Source organism: Pleurodeles waltl, chromosome 6 (assembly GCF_031143425.1).
Source record: "Pleurodeles waltl isolate 20211129_DDA chromosome 6, aPleWal1.hap1.20221129, whole genome shotgun sequence".
Lineage (NCBI taxonomy): Eukaryota > Metazoa > Chordata > Amphibia > Caudata > Salamandridae > Pleurodeles > Pleurodeles waltl.
The window spans coordinates 1,500,606,626-1,500,623,158 of record NC_090445.1 but is presented as its reverse complement, the minus strand read 5'-3'; positions in this window follow the sequence as shown (position 1 = coordinate 1,500,623,158).

Below are 16,533 nucleotides of genomic sequence, written 5' to 3'. Positions count from 1 at the left end.
TTAACCACAGTCTCATCATCAGTAATCAGAGAATTATAAAAGGATGTTTCGCTCAGTGATAATGTTCATACTTGCAGCTATTACAAATTTAACAAAACATTTGTATGGTTCACGTTTCAACGTAATTGCATTTTGAAAGAAACCTACAACATGCACAAGTTGGCAATCAAATGCAATTCTAGATTTAAAAAATGCACAGCATATAGTAATCATCTTGGAAGTTACACATATCTCACAAATAGTAATCACTCTGTAAATGCACTGATTGAATTTGCACAATTATAAAATGCAGTTGTACACATGATAAGTATTATGCACCATTTCCATTGCTCTCAGACATCTAATCCATTCAGTCAGTCAAGCTTTATTTTAATTAAAAAACATAAAAGCATGTACATAAAAACACAGCTTTGAAAACAAATATAAATAAAAATAGGACATCACACAAGTTACCAGATAAGATTCACCTTAATGTGAAAGTGCATCTCTGTTTTTTAAAACATCAAACCTCTCTTCTTCCTGATAAGCCACATCATACACAAATATCTGCTTACTCCATATAATAAGGATGTAGACAGATCACTGGTAATTACCCTTAATCCTTCTGCATGCATTCTAAAACCGACAATTTGGTTCTATCCGTTTTAGTCTAGGAACAGTATAAACCGGGCAGAAGAACCATCACGTGTGCAATATTCTCTGGTATATGATGAAAACATAAAGTGCAATTAGTGCAATTTACTCCACCCTCAGGATTCCCCCATTTAGATGTAAACACTTTAATAAATAAAGTGCAAAATTGAAATCCCATATACTGTACTTTGGCCATTAGGGTTTGTACCTCATCCAGATATGGTTCAAAGCAAGGAATAGGCTTTATGGACAAAAAATCATTCCATGAGTTTCCCTATGCCAGGATTCAGGTGAAGGCCCTCTAAGCAAAGGTGACTAATAGGTTTGCTTAAGCAAAGCCTTCAGGTGGGCAGTCATCAGGCCTGGTTTATCACAAAAGGAGCTCAGGCCTAATTTCCCAAACCATTTTTTTGTGTAGCACAACCAGGGCAAGGAATTACCTTTGTTCATTTTCATAAAGTCCCACAGCCCCTCCTTAGAATGGTCCCGGTTTTGCCTCACCCATACCCTTATCCAAAATTGTAAAGGCCTTTAGGAGGCCACATCTTCTACCCTCTTAATTGCCAAATCTTGAAAAACTGGGGTCAAAGGGGTGCTCTCGGACGATGTGATAGGGACAGCATACACTTATTTTCTACACATCTAAATATGTCCAATCTATTGATTCCCCACAATTCAGCTCCATATAACGCTGCTGTTTGTGCCTTAAATGTATATGTCTCAAGCCTTGCATACTGACATTCAGGGGGTCATTCTGACCCTGGCGGCCGGTGACCGCCAGGGTCACCGACCACGGGAGCACCGCCAACAGGCTGGCGGTGCTCCCGAGGGCATTCTGACCGCGGCGGTTCAGCCGCAGTCAGAAAGGGTAAACCGGCGGTCTCCCGCCGGTTTACCACTGCCCTACAGAATCCTCCATGGCTGCGGAGCGCGCTCCGCAGCCATGGGGATTCTGACACCCCCTACCGCCATCCTGTTCCTGGCGGGTCTCCCTCCAGGAACAGGATGGCGGTAGGGGGTGCCGCGGGGTCCCTGGGGGCCCCTGCAGTGCCCATGCCCATGGCATGGGCACTGCAGGGGCCCCCGTAAGAGGGCCCCGCAAAGTATTTCAGTGTCTGCAAAGCAGACACTGAAATACGCGACGGGTCCAACTGCACCCGTCGCACCCCTGCAACTACGCCGGCTCAATTCTGAGCCGGCGTCCTCGTTGCAGGGGCATTTCCTCTGGGCCGGCGGGCGCTCTTTTGGAGAGCGCCCGCCGGCCCAGAGGAAATGTCTGAATGGCCGCCGCGGTCTTCTGACCGCGGTGCGGTCATTTGGCGGCGGTACCTTGGCGGACGGCCTCCGCCGTCCGCCAAGGTCATAATCAGGGCCTCAGTGTTTTTTAATGATGGCCCAGGAATTCTGGGACAATGCTGCCTTGTATTTGTTAACATGGGAGGACCAGGACATCTGAGAATGTAAGGTTACACCCTGGTAATTGAAGTTATCCACAAACTGCAGTTTATGAACATTCACAGTCAGTCAGATTCCTTTTAATTGCCATGCACTTAGTTTTTGATATAATGATCACCAGTCCTCTGCGTTCACAATAACCACTGAAAGCGTTTATTAGACTTTGAAGCTCCTTCGACATCTGTTGTATTAGAATAGTATCATCAGCAAATAATAATACTGGGACAGGGAAATAACATAGCAAAGGGGAGTTGTGTGCACACTTCAAAAGGTGATCTACCACATCATTCACACAAATAGAGAATAATGTGGGAGCTATCAAGCACCCCTGCCTTACCTCTCTTCTGACTGGGATAGAATCAGATACTTTCCCTTGAGGGCCCCATCAAACTCTAGCATAATTTGATTGGTGCAGCTTGATAATTTGCAGTAAAAGATCCTCAGGCACTTTCAGTGCCTTTAGTGAGGCCCACAGCAAGCCCCAATGGAGCAAATCAAATGGTATTTTAAAGTCAATAAAAGAAATGTAAAGATGCCCCTTGCATAACTTAACAGACTTCCATTCAATACATAGAAATCTAAATACTTGATCTATCATGCTTACATGCTGCCTAAAACCGGCCTGGAATGGAGTGAGTACTTTATACTCATCTATCCAAACAGTCAATCTACGTAAAATTTGTTTCACATATATTTTCTGTAGATCGTCTATTAGGCTAATCAACCTGTAATTTGCGGGATCTGCTTGTTTCATGTTTTTTGTGGATTGGAATTATTTCCACTCCTCTCCACGTATCTGGAATTGGTGCACCTGATGCGACTGTATTACACAGGAGATTAACATAACAGACCCAAACTTCTTTGGCATGTTTTAGCAGGTCCCCCAGAATCCTACTGGGGCCTGGTGCTTTATTAGAGTTCATTGCCTATATAACCTTCATAATTTCTTCCATAGTAAAGGGAGCCATACCTAGTAATCCTCGCTCTTCCCTCCATTTGCTACAGCTCAGGTCGTCTTCTTGACAAGCTTCTGTTAGTGCTAAATAGTTGTCTGCTCTGTGAGGGACGATGCCCAGATCACCTGTATGAGCATGTAATTCAGAGAAGTGCCTGGTCCAAGTTTTAGGGTTTATATATTGATCAATATAGACACAGGTGCCTTTAATTCCATGAGCTATGATCCTCCAAAACATTGTGCTGTTTCTCCTTTTCCCTGCTTCAGCTGTCTTGCCAGTTAGAGTAATCCAATTCCCTCTGTACTTCTAGCTGTACTCTCTTATACTCTACACTTGTATCTCAAACACCTATGTTATTCTTAGTCGTAAGTGCGAGTGAAACCTGTTTCTTGGCTTCTCTGCATTTTTCCGAATACCACGAGTTTGACCAAAACTTCCCTCTAAGGTTCCTCCTATTTTTATTCCCAATGGTTCTCATTAAATTATGCCTTATCTCCTCAGCTAGGTGAGAATGCACAGCCATTATTGGGATTTTCAAAGGTGGCAGGCTAGTGTAGGGAGATAGCATATCAATGAAAGCTGTATAAATCCTTACCAGAATATGGCCCTCATTATGACATTGGCGATAAATCCCACATACCGCCACGCTGACTGCCACCAACTTACCGCCGCTGCGGTGGATATCTGTTCACCATATTACAACACACAGACACCAATCCGTCAGTATTCAGCCACAGACACAAATCCGCCACACCAAAGGTGAGTGATAAATTGGCAGTATCAAAACCCACACCATTACGCCAACAGAACAACGCCCATCACATTATGACCCACAAATCATCACTGCGGACATTCAACAGTGGTAAACCATTAGTGGTACATACCACCACACTCAAAATGGACACACACAAACAAAGCAACACCACATTGGGCACTTCAAACAACACACACCTGACACCCATATACACATCACAACCATACACTCACACCACTATAAAAAACACACCCACGTTACCCACAACCCTTTACCATTACAAACAAGTGCCATCAGATAGACATCTAGACCACAGACACAACCAGAGCCACACACTGTACACACCTATACACCACTCACGCACCCCACATCACACACCCCAACACTTTACCCAACACACCTTCACATATACACCTCACACAACACCCAGGGCACCACAAAGACGCCCCCGCTTCACAGAGGAGGAGCTGAGGGTCATGGTGGAGATAATTATCAGGGTAGAGCCACAGCTATTTGGAGCATTGATGCAGAAGATATCGATAACTAGGAAGATGGAGCTATGGCAGAGAATCGTGGACAGGGTCAACGCCGTGGGACAGCACCCAAGAACTAGGGGTGACATCAGGAAGAGGTGGAACGACCTACAGGGGAAGGTACGTTCCTTTGCAGCAAGACACTAGCTCACTGTACAGAGGCCTGGCGGTGGACCCCACCTCCTCCCCAACAACTAACAGCACGGGAGGAGCAAGCCTTGGCAATACTGTATCCTGAGGGCCTGGCCGGAGTAGGAGGAGGACTGGACTCTGGTAAGTCAACTCTCTACTGCTACTACTAACCCCTACCTGCATACCATCACATACACCCACCCTCACCCTCACTCCCATCACTCCACCACCTACCTCACACCCCACAATCACATCTCACCCCCTCCATCTTCCTCTTCCCAATCCCATTCTCCTCAACCACAACCCATCCCAAGCACACAGCCAGATGAGCATGCACACAAGCCAGCACAAAAGAGTGGTACTGGCAAACACAAGCACCACACTTCATCCAACAGGTACTCCCACAAACACCATCCAGATGCAGACACACCAACATCCACTATTTCCACTATCTCCTCCACCACCTCCCACCCAGTTCCGTCTACACTCACACCTGCATACACTACACCATCATCCACTACCAGCATCATCACCGCACCAAGCAGAACACACTACTCACTGGCAGACACCTCCACAACAGCCATGCACATGTCCCCTATGTCCTCTCCCACTGTGTCTGTCCCCCACTCCTAAGGTACACAAATGCAAGCACTCAGACACCCAACAGCCATCCACCTCACTACAGCATACATGCCATGTACCTGCACCCAAAAGCAGAAGACAGACACCTCCAACAACCACTCCTTCTTCCTCCACTCCCATTCCTTCTCCCTCTTCCTGCCCCAATGTCCCTAAAAAACTGTTTCTATCCACCATTGACCTCTTCCCTACCCCTTCCCCCGTCCTGCACATATGGGCAGGTTTGGAAGAACCCAGCCAAGCACCTCAGCCACCCAGTCCACAGGCCCAGTCGTCACCACACACACTTGTGGTGGAAAAGGATCCAGGCTACATGTCCTCAAGGTGAAGGAGCCTGCACCAGGCAGCCTCAAGGGAGAAAAACCTGCCCCAGCTCCCAGAAAAAGCAAGGAGCCTGCCCCAGCAGGCAGGAAGGGAAAGGAGCCTGCCCCAGCTGCCAGGAAAAAAAGGAGTCTGCACCAGAAGGCATGAAGGGAAAAGAGCCTGCCCCAGCTGCCAGGAAGACTAAGGAGCCTGCAACAGCAAGCAAGAAGGGAAAGGAGCCTGCTCCAACTGCCAGGAAGACAAAGGAGCCTGCACCAGCAGGCAGGAAGACCGAGGGGCCTGGGGCAGGAACTGTGACGGAGCCCCCACCACCAACCAAGGTTGTGCAGCCATCCGAGGTTGCAGGCAATGGGCAGGAGCCTCCCCCGCAGCACCACCACCTCCACTGCACAGCCGTCCACAGTTGCAGGGGATGGGCAGGAGCCTTCCCCCCAGCAGCACCACCACCTCCACTGAACAGCTATCCAAGGTTGCAGGGGATGGGCAGGAGACCCCCCTCCCCCAGCAGCACCACCACTGAGCAGCCGCCACCACCTGCGGATGGTATGTAATCCTGCCTCCATGGGCTGCTGTGCTGCCTGCTCCCTACAAATCCAGTGGGTATGACACCCACCAGAGAGACTGTGACCTTGCATTCCCGAGGATCAGGAGCACAGGGCAGGAGGCCCCCTCCAGAACCATTGGGGAAGGCACCCAATTGCCAACACTCCCCAGGATCAAGAGCACAGGGCACGAGGCCCCCTCCAGGAGCAGTGGGTAAGACACCCACATGCACCACACTCCCCAGGATCAAGAGCACAGGGCACGAGGCCCCCTCCAGAACCAGTGGGCAAGTCACCCACTCAAGAGACTGTGGCCTTGCACTCCCCAGGACCAATCACAGGGCATGGTGCTCCCTCCAGGAACCATTTGGCAAATCACCCACTTAAGAGACTATGGCCTTGCACTCCCCAGGTCCAAGCACAGGCATGTTGCCCCCTCCAGAACCAGTTGGCAAGTCACCCACTCGAGAGATAGTGGCCTTGCACTCCCAAAGACCAAACACTGGGCATGTTTCCCCCTCCAGGAACCAGTGGTCTTGTTCCATCCACCGGCTGAGGTGCCCCCGTCCCCCTGAGGTGCCTGCCTATTTACCAACTGATGCCCCTGCAGTGTTCTCTCCGTGTTGATGCAGGTGACATGTGTGGCCTTGGACTTTGGCCTGTGGACATGTGGCCTACAAACATTGTGGACTAGGCAGTGTCCTTTTTTGTGTAAATATGTATAGTTCTATTATCTTGCTTAACTTATTTTTCATGCTGTGTTGATCTCATTACATTCACTTTTTCTAAATGGTTTTGTCCTTGCATTATTCATCTGAGTTACGGGGTCGAATTGTTTTTGTAATGCAGCTGATTGTGTGTATGGTGTTGGGGGTGTGTGGTGTGTGTGTGTGTCACTGTCGTTTTCTCCCCCCTCCCTTGTGTGCTAGGCGGCTGTACTCACCGTCGTCGTCTTCACCCACATTGGGGTTCGTGTTTGAGCAGAATGTAGAAAATCATGCAGAAGACATGCAGTTCTGGCTCCATGGCAGAGTTGTTCTTCCCTGTATCTCGAATGGTGAGTCCTTTCACTTCTAAGGTAGGTTTCCGCCAGGCTTTTGATGTCATTGGTACCGCCCCGGAAAAGGTGGCGGTTTGCAGGGTCATAATTTGGTGGGCAGAACATTGACTTCCACCTGGCTGTAGGCGGCTCCCGCTATGGTGGCTGTTGTTTCCGCCCTGGCAGTTGGTGTGGTACATTGGCTGTCTTTCAGAGATCTTTCCGCCATGGCCATAATTTGGCGGTAGTTACCGCCAGCCTGTTGGGGGTATTACCGCAACTTTATCACTGACTGCCAGGGTTGTAATGAGGGCCTATATGCTTTTGCAAATATGCAAGGCCACCTAAGTGACCTCTGATTATATCCCATCACTGGCTGAATTTGCATTACTTCATCATCTGGGCAACAGGAGCCAAAAAAGTTATCACTCAGATACAAGCAAAGGAGATTTTCAACTAGAAAATCTTTAGCCAATCCCCATGCCCCTATGCTCAACAGAACATAGGCCCTCATTACGACCCTGGCGGTGTAACACCGCCAGGGCCGCTGTAGGCGGGAGCACCGCCGACAGCCTGGCGGTGCCCCGCGGGGCATTCTGACCGCGGTGCTTTGGCCGCGGTCAGAAAGGGAAAACCGGCGGTTTCCCGCCGGTTTTCCACTGCCCCTTAGAATCCTCCAAGGCGGCGCAGCTCGCTGCGCCGCCGAGGGGATTCTGACAATCCCTACCGCCATCCTGTTCCTGGCGGCTCGCCCGCCAGGAACAGGATGGCGGTAGGGATTGTCGTGGGGCCCCTGGGGGCCCCTGCAGTGCCCATGCCAATGGCATGGGCACTGCAGGGGCCCCCATAAGAGGGCCCCTAAAAGTATTTCACTGTCTGCTTGGCAGACAGTGAAATACGCGACGGGTGCAACTGCACCCGTCGCACCTTCCCACTCCGCCGGCTCGATTACGAGCCGGCATCCTCGTGGGAAGGTCGTTTTCCCCTGGGCTGGCGGGCGGCCTTTTGGCGGCCGCCCGCCAGCCCAGGGGAAAACTCAGAATACCCGCCGCGGTCTTTTGACCGCGGCGCGGTATTTTGGAGGGGGGAATTCTGGCGGGCGGCCTCCGCCGCCCGCCAGAATTGGAATGAGGGCCATAGTCTATCTTTGTGCTTGTGGCACTCTTCGCATAAGTAAATGTGCTCTGATTATTTTCCATCACTGGCTAAACTTGCATTACTTCATGATCTGGGCAATCTGATTCCATCCTGTCATTACACGCTTGAATATTGTGTCACATTGTTAACAGGAAAAACTGCAAAGAGGTACAGGAGGACCTGCATCTAGAGAAAGAGTACCTCTAGCTCCATCCTCCTCCTCCAATATAGTCTCCAGCCACATAATTGGTTCATATTTACCATTAAAGTTGCCCCCTTATGACCTTGACTTTAGGGTTTGGCCATAAGGCTTTTCTCGGCTTAATATGAACATTAAACAAGCACATTTCCGGTCCCTCCTGCGTCTTTACCCATAATCCTAGTACGTCTTTAGAAATGAGCTCAATCAAATCTATTGAAACCATTAGGGAAATTTTTACTCATATCAATAGCTTTCGTAGAGGGAATAGCATTAATAAAAGGTCCTATATCCTGGCTTATATATTGGTTCTAGTAGCTTTGGGGGTCATTCCAACCCTGGTGGTCGGTGTTAAAGCGGCGGCCAACCCGCCAACAGGCAGGCGGTCAAAAAAATTGAATTCTGACCCTGGCGGGAACCGCCAACACAGCCCGCCACTTTAACACTCCGACCGCCACGGCGGGACAAACAAACAGCGCGGCGGTCACCGCCAACAGGCAGCCGGCAGACAATGTACCGTCCACCGTATCACAACTCACCAATCCGCCACCTTTTCCGGGGCGGGAGCACTGCCGATAAAAACACGGCAGAAACAGACTACGAACGGGAAAACGCTCACCTCTATACACTCCACGAGGAATCAGGACAGCATGGAACCCGAATTAAACATCCTACCAGCTATTGTCTACCTGCTCCTCTACCAGGAGCACGAACGCCGGCGCAGATGACAACGGTGAGTACTGCACCTACGACACAGGGGAGGGGGGGAGGAGAAAAGGTTACGGGCACACACATACGCGATACACCCACCCCCCCATCTCCCACCCCCAAATACCTACACCAATGCAGAGCAACAAGTCAGAGTGACACCCCCCAAACCCCATGGAATAATGCAAAGACAAAATAAAATGATCATTAAAATTGAAGTATATTATAGCTCAAATGAAGTAATGTGAAATAAGAAATACAAAAATAAAATAAATAACAGCATGAACAATATATACATAGGCCAAAAGTCCGGCACATTTTGGCAACCTGCCATTGTTCGTGGGCCAATGCGCATTAACACATGGGCAAAGCCAACACACGAGACCCAATTCCATTGGAGAGAACACTGCTGGGGCATCAGATAATAAAACTACAGGCACCTCAGGGGGAAGGGAAGGGGGGACACCTCAGCCACATGAGTCCACGACGCCAGATCCACGGGGGGCCTCCATGCCCACTGTACCATCCTGGGGAGTGCAAAGCCACAGTCTCACAAGTCTCTACAGTGGGTGGATTGCCCACTGGACCATCCTGGGGAGTGCAAAGCCACAGTCTCACAAGTCTCTACAGTGGGTGGATTGCCCACTGGACCATCCTGGGGAGTGCAAAGCCACAGTCCATCAGGTGGATTACTGACTCCACTGGTTATGGAGGAGGCATGGTGGCCAGAGTGTTTCGTGAAGCCCTGCCCGACACAGATCCGGCCCTGCCAATGGGCCAGCGGTGCTTGAGAGGAAGGGCCCAGCAGAGCAGTTCAGAGACGGCGGTGCCCAGCGGAGCGGTGCTTGAGATGAAGGGCCCAGCGGAGCGGTGCTTGAGATGAAGGGCCCAGCGGAGCGGTGCTTGACAGGAAGGCCCCAGCGGAGCGGTGCTTGAGATGAAGGGCCCAGCGGAGCGGTGCTTGAGATGAAGGGCCCAGCGGAGCGGTGCTTGACAGGAAGGGCCCAGCGGAGCGGTGCTTGACAGGAAGGGCCCAGCGGAGCGGTGCTTGAGATGAAGGGCCCAGCGGAGCGGTGCTTGACAGGAAGGGCCCAGCGGAGCGGTGCTTGAGACAGCGGTGCCCAGCGGAGCGGTGCTTGACAGGAAGGGCCCAGCGGAGTGGTGCTTGAGACGGCGGTGCCCAGCGGAGCGGTGCTTGAGATGAAGGGCCCAGCGGAGCGGTGCTTGAGACGGCGGTGCCCAGCGGAGCGGTGCTTGACAGGAAGGGCCCAGCGGAGCGGTGCTTGACAGGAAGGGCCCAGCGGAGCGGTACTTGAGACGGCGGTGCCCAGCGGAGCGGTGCTTGAGATGAAGGGCCCAGCGGAGCGGTGCTTGAGACGGCGGTGCCCAGCGGAGCGGTGCTTGACAGGAAGGGTCCAGCGGAGCGGTGCTTGAGACGTTGGTGCCCAGCGGAGCGGTGCTTGAGACGGCGGAGCGGTGCTTGACAGGAAGGGCCCAGCGGAGCGGTGCTTGACAGGAAGGGCCCAGCGGAGCGGTGCTTGACAGGAAGGGCCCAGCGGAGCAGTGCTTGAGACGGCGGTGCCCAGCGGAGCGGTGCTTGACAGGAAGGGCCCAGCGGAGGGGTGCTTGAGACGGCGGTGCCCAGCGGAGCGGTGCTTGACAGGAAGGGCCCAGCGGAGCGGTGCTTGAGACGGCGGTGCCCAGCGGAGCGGTGCTTGAGACGGCGGTGCCCAGCGGAGCGGTGCTTGAGATGAAGGGCCCAGCGGAGCGGTGCTTGAGACGGCGGTGCCCAGCGGAGCGGTGCTTGACAGGAAGGGCCCAGCGGAGCGGTGCTTGAGACGGCGGTGCCCAGCGGAGCGGTGCTTGAGATGAAGGGCCCAGCGGAGCGGTGCTTGAGACGGCGGTGCCCAGCGGAGCGGTGCTTGACAGGAAGGGCCCAGCGGAGCGGTGCTTGACAGGAAGGGCCCAGCGGAGCGGTGCTTGAGACGGCGGTGCCCAGCGGAGCGGTGCTTGACAGGAAGGGCCCAGCGGAACGGTGCTTGACAGGAAGGGCCCAGCGGAGCGGTGCTTGAGACGGCGGTGCCCAGCGGAGCGGTGCTTGACAGGAAGGGCCCAGCGGAGCGGTGCTTGAGACAGCGGTGCCCAGCGGAGCGGTGCTTGAGACGGCAGTGCCCAGCGGAGCGGTGCTTGAGATGAAGGGCCCAGCAGAGCGGTGCTTGAGACAGCGGTGCCCAGCGGAGCGGTGCTTGACAGGAAGGGCCCAGCGGAGCGGTGCTTGACAGGAAGGGCCCTGTTCAGCGCAGCTTGTCACAGCGGGCCCTGTTCAGCGGTGCTTGTCACGGCGGGGCCCTGTTCAGCGGTGCTTGCCTTGGCGGGGCCCAGTTCAGCTGTGCTTGTCTTGAAGGGCCCAGTTCAGCAGTGCTTGTCACGGCGGGCCCTGTTCAGCGGTGCTTGTCACGGCGGGGCCCAGTTCAGCGGTGCTTGTCTTGAAGGGCCCAGTTCAGCGGTGCTTCTCACGGCGGGCCCTGTTCAGCGGTGCTTGTCACGGCGCGCCCTGTTCAGCGGTGCTTGTCTTGGCGGGGCCCAGTTCAGCGGTGCTTGTCTTGAAGGGCCTAGTTCAGCGGTGCTTGTCACGGCGGGCCCTGTTCAGCGGTGCTTGTCTTGGCGGGGCACAGTTCAGCGGTGCTTGTCACGGCGGGCCCTGTTCAGCAGTGCTTGTCTTGTGTTCCTGGGGAACCAGATCTGGCCAATATTTCCCGCTCAGTCGCCATCCGACCTTTCGCTTGCGGGTCCCTTCTGTGCTGGAGTCCTGGGCACGTGGGTGTCCTCCATCACACCCGGAATGGGGCTGGTGGGGCCCTCCTGGGCAGCACGCCTGCTGCCGGACTTGTCCGCCCTGCTGCCCTTGCCCCCCTTCGTAGAATCTCTGGGGCCCTTGCCTCCCTTTGTGGATGTGCCAGGTGACGGGGCAAGGCTAGTGTCCTTGGGGGCAGCCGTCTCAGGCCTGTCGCGCCGGCCCTTCACTTTTTTGGTTCTCTTCCCAGGGGGTGGGCTGGCTGTCCCATTGCTGCTGGCCGATGTTCCTGCCCTAGGAGCTGGTGGACTCCAATAGCCCTGAACTATGGTCCTAGTAGATGCAGGGCTTGTGGTGGCTGAGGTGCTGATTGGACTCTTACCAGATGGAGGGGGTGGGTCAGTTTTTGGAAAGAGGTCAAGGTTGGAAAGGAAAATCAATTTAGAAAGACAGTGACGGGTAGTTGTAGTGGGTATGGGAGTGGAGGAAGAGGATGTGGTTGTAGGAGAGTCAAGTGTGCTGTCTTTGGGTGCAGGTGCTTGTGACGGAGGCTGTCGTGAGGTGGATGGATGTTGGGTGGGTGGCTGCCTGCGTTTGTGTGGTTTGGAAGAGGGGGTGACAGACACAGTGGGAGAGGACACAGGGGACGTGTAAATGGTAGTGGGGGTGGTGACTGCACTTGTGCGGAGTGTACTGGAGGGTGTGCTGGTGATGGACGTACTGGCTGATGGTGGTGTGCATGCAGGTGTGAGTGGAGACTTCACAGGGAGGGAGGAGGGAGACGAGGAGGAGGGGGACACAGAGGAGGCAGTGGCTGTTGGCATGTCTGCATGTGGATGTTGCTTGGGTGAATGCTTGTGGGATGTGTGGTGCTTATGTCTGGATGAGCTGCCCTTGGGTGTTGAGGTGTGTGCAGGCTGGTCTGTAGGTGTGGCTGGGATAGGCATAGGAACATGGGAGTGGGACTGGGTGGAGGGAGTTGGAGGAGGGAGGCTGGAGACAGGGACAATGGCTGCCGTCAGTGCTGAGGCCAGACCATTGAACGATCGCTGATGGGCAGCCTGACCTGAATGAATGCCCTCCAGGTATGCATTGCTCCGATGCACCTCCCTTTCTACACCCTGGATGCCATTCAAAAGGGTAGACTGCCCAACAATGATGGTCCTCAGGAGGTCAATGATCTCCGCACTGAGGGTAGCAGGGGTAACTGGGGCAGGGCCTGAGGTGCCTGGGGCGAAGGAGATGCCCGCCTTCCTGGGCGAGCGGGCACGGGGCGAATGCTGAGGGGCTGCTGGGAGGGCGGAGCTGGTGCGCTGGGTGGCGGCTGTACCTGTTGTAGCGGTGGGCACGGATGTTGCCGCCACCACAAGGGAGCTCCCTTCCGAGGACGTGTCGGTGTCGCTGACGTCTCCACGGGTCCCCGTTGTGGAGCTCCCCTTGCCCTCCGTCTCACTGGTGTACTCGGAGTCGGTTGCATGGCCCTCCGGGGCCATGTGAGATGCAGCTCCCTTGTGCGCTGATGCCACTTCTCCTCCGCCTGATGATGCTAATGCACACATGAACAGGAAGACCAAAAAAAAGGGGGGGGAGAAGAAAAAAGACATGTTGAGTGCATGCATTGGCGACACCGTTGGCGGAGAGGACAGACACAGAAGCCCACTGCACTATGCCGCGCACTTGGGGTACACTACTCAATCACTGGACATGGCCTACAAGCCTATGGACGACAACTGCACACATAGATGACACAGGGCCATGAATAGCTGTACTAGGCACCCTACAGAGGTGGGGGGCGGCGGCACAGGGCCATGCCTCACGGAGGGGCCTAGCCTACAGAAATCGCCCTGGCCTAGGGATACCCACAGCCCTCCTCCCCCACCCAGGCACCTCCACTGCGCGCAAAGATAGCAGAATGTGCTGGTACTCACCCCCTTGTGTCTGCTGTGATGTCCTCACGCGCCCATCCAAATCGGGATAGGCCACTGCCAGGATCCGGGACATCAGGTGGGTCAATTGCCGTGTGGCACCCCTCCTAGGTTGGGAGGCCATCCCCAGCAGAGCCTCGGCGGTCTTTCTGCTCCCGCAGCGGATGTCCTCCCACCTCTTGCGGCAGTGGGTGCCCCGTCTGCAGTGGACCCCCAGGGCCCGGACGTCCTTGGCGATGGCACGCCAAATGTCGATCTTCTGATGGGCGCTGACCTATGTGACATGTACAGGGTGGGAAAAGAAACATCATCACTTTTCTGCATGGTCGATGTGAGTGGCCCCCCCTCCCCAACCTTGCCATGTGGCACATGCTCTCATCTGTCGTGCGATGCATTCCTCATCCGCTCCCATCCCCACCATCGTTCATTCACCCCACTCAACCCAGGCATTGCCCACTAAGCATGCTCCCATTGTACTAACCTGTTGGTCTGGAGGACCGTAGAGTAGCGCATACTGGGGGAGGACCCCATCCACGAGTGTCTCCAACTCTTCTGACGTGAAGGCAGGGTCCCTTTCCCCAGTCGCAGCAGCCATTGTCACTTCCAGCCCGAGGTCACAGCGGGACTTGCAGTATAGGTCCTATCCTGTGGATGATCAGGTCTCGAGTGATTAAGCAGATAGAAAATGGCGGTTACGCCCGCGGCGGTGCGTACCGCGGCGGTGCGTACCGCGACCGCCGGCGCACATCCTCATTGGCTCCTGAAACCCATAGGGTTCAATGTTAACCAATGCGGCTTTGCACCGCGGTTTTCGACCGCCTACCGCCACGGTGTGCCACGCCATCGCAATGAGCTCACATCCCATTGTCACACTTCACAGGTCAGGCAGCCGCCATTTCAAAGGCCCACATGGCTTAATTTCTACTGCATCACACAGGCCTAGGCCTTGCATTGCCACTCATACAAGCCATTCAATGCGTTGAGAAACGTGTACAGTGCAAGCTGTGTGAACGTACCTGTGGGTTGCTTGACTCTGTGCTCCATGTTGTCCTTCCTAGGCACCATCTACAGGGACTTGTGAGGAGATGGAGGGCTGTTCCCGTGTACAGACCGCTGGTGGACCTGTCGACAATGGAAGAACGACATGTCATACTGACATACAGACTTGACCGTGCCACTATACAGGAACTGTGTGCCCAGCTGGAGCCAGACCTGATGTCACCCATCCGCCAACCCACAGGGATCCCCCCTCTAGTGCAGGTTCTGTCAGTACTCCATTTTTTGGCTAGTGGATCATTCCAAACAACAGTGGCCATTTCATCTGGGATGTCTCAGCCTATGTTTTCTAAGGTTTTATCCAGAGTGTTGTCTGCCCTGATGAAATACATGCGGAGCTACATTGTTTTCCCTGAGGTGGAGGATTTGGCTACAGTGAAGGGTGATTTCTATACCCTTGGACATATTCCCAACGTCATTGGTGCCATTGATGGGAACCATGTGGCTTTGGTACCCCCCAGAGGAAGTGAACAGGTGTACAGGAACAGAAAAAGTTATCATTCGATGAATGTCCAGGTGGTCTGTTTGGCAGACCAGTACATCTCCCATGTAAATGCCAAGTACCCGGGGTCAGCGCGTACATCATGCGAAATAGCAGCATCCCTTACGTGATGGAACTACTTCAGAGACACCGTGTGTGGCTAATAGGTGACTCTGGTGACCCCAACCTGTCGTGGCTACTGACCCCAGTGAGGAATCCCAGGACCAGGGCAGAGGAACGGTACAATGAGGCCCATGGGCGTACTAGTAGGGTGATTGAGCAGACCTTCGGCCTCCTGAAGGCCAGGTTTAGGTGCCTGCATATGACAGGTGGATCCCTAATGTACTCACCAAAGAAGGTGTGTCATATCATCGTGGCCTGCTGTATGCTTCACAACCTGGCTTTGCGACGCTAGGTGCCTTTCCTGCAGGAGGATGGTCCAGATGGTGGTGTTGTGGCAGCGGTGGAACCTGTGGAGAGTGAAGAGGAGGAAGACGATGGGGACGACACAGACAACAGGGACAGAGGGATACTACAGTATTTTCAATAACACACAGGTAAGATTCAACACCAGCATTTTACAATTACTTACAATCTCCTGCCTCTCTACTGTCTGGCCTATTCCCCCAATGTATGTTAACTGAGTTGTGACTTTCCCTTCCAATTTCAGCGATGTGGCCCCCACTGCGTGACCTCTGCTTTGTTTCCCCATGGACTACAGCTGTATGACATTGGTATGTTTTCATCACTGTGTAACTGGACATTTTGGCAGCATTATGTTCAATACATTTGTTCACAATACAGGCAGACTCCAGTTTGTTTTTGTTCAATAAGTGTTTTTATTAAAATGCTGAATTTAGGGACATGGTGGGAAATCGGTGATGTGTGATGGTGGAGGAATGTCCATGGCAGAGTCCAGCTTTTCAGTCTCACAGGTGCATTGTCCATATGCCTGTGGAAGGTGGAGCAGGGGCAGTTAAAGGTTGGACAGGGTGACAATGTGGGACAGTGGGATGACATCAGGGGGTATCCTTTGCTGGCGTTGGTCTTGACATTCTACTCTGTCTTCTTACGAGATCTCAGGTCCCGCTTGCGGGGTGGTTCTTCTTCTGCAGGAGGTGGGGTTCTGGTGGCCTGTTGTTGTGTGGGGGACTCCTGTCCACTAGCGCCGGCGGAGGTGGTTGCCTGTTCTTGGTCCATGCTAGTGACAGGGGCCCTTTGTGGTG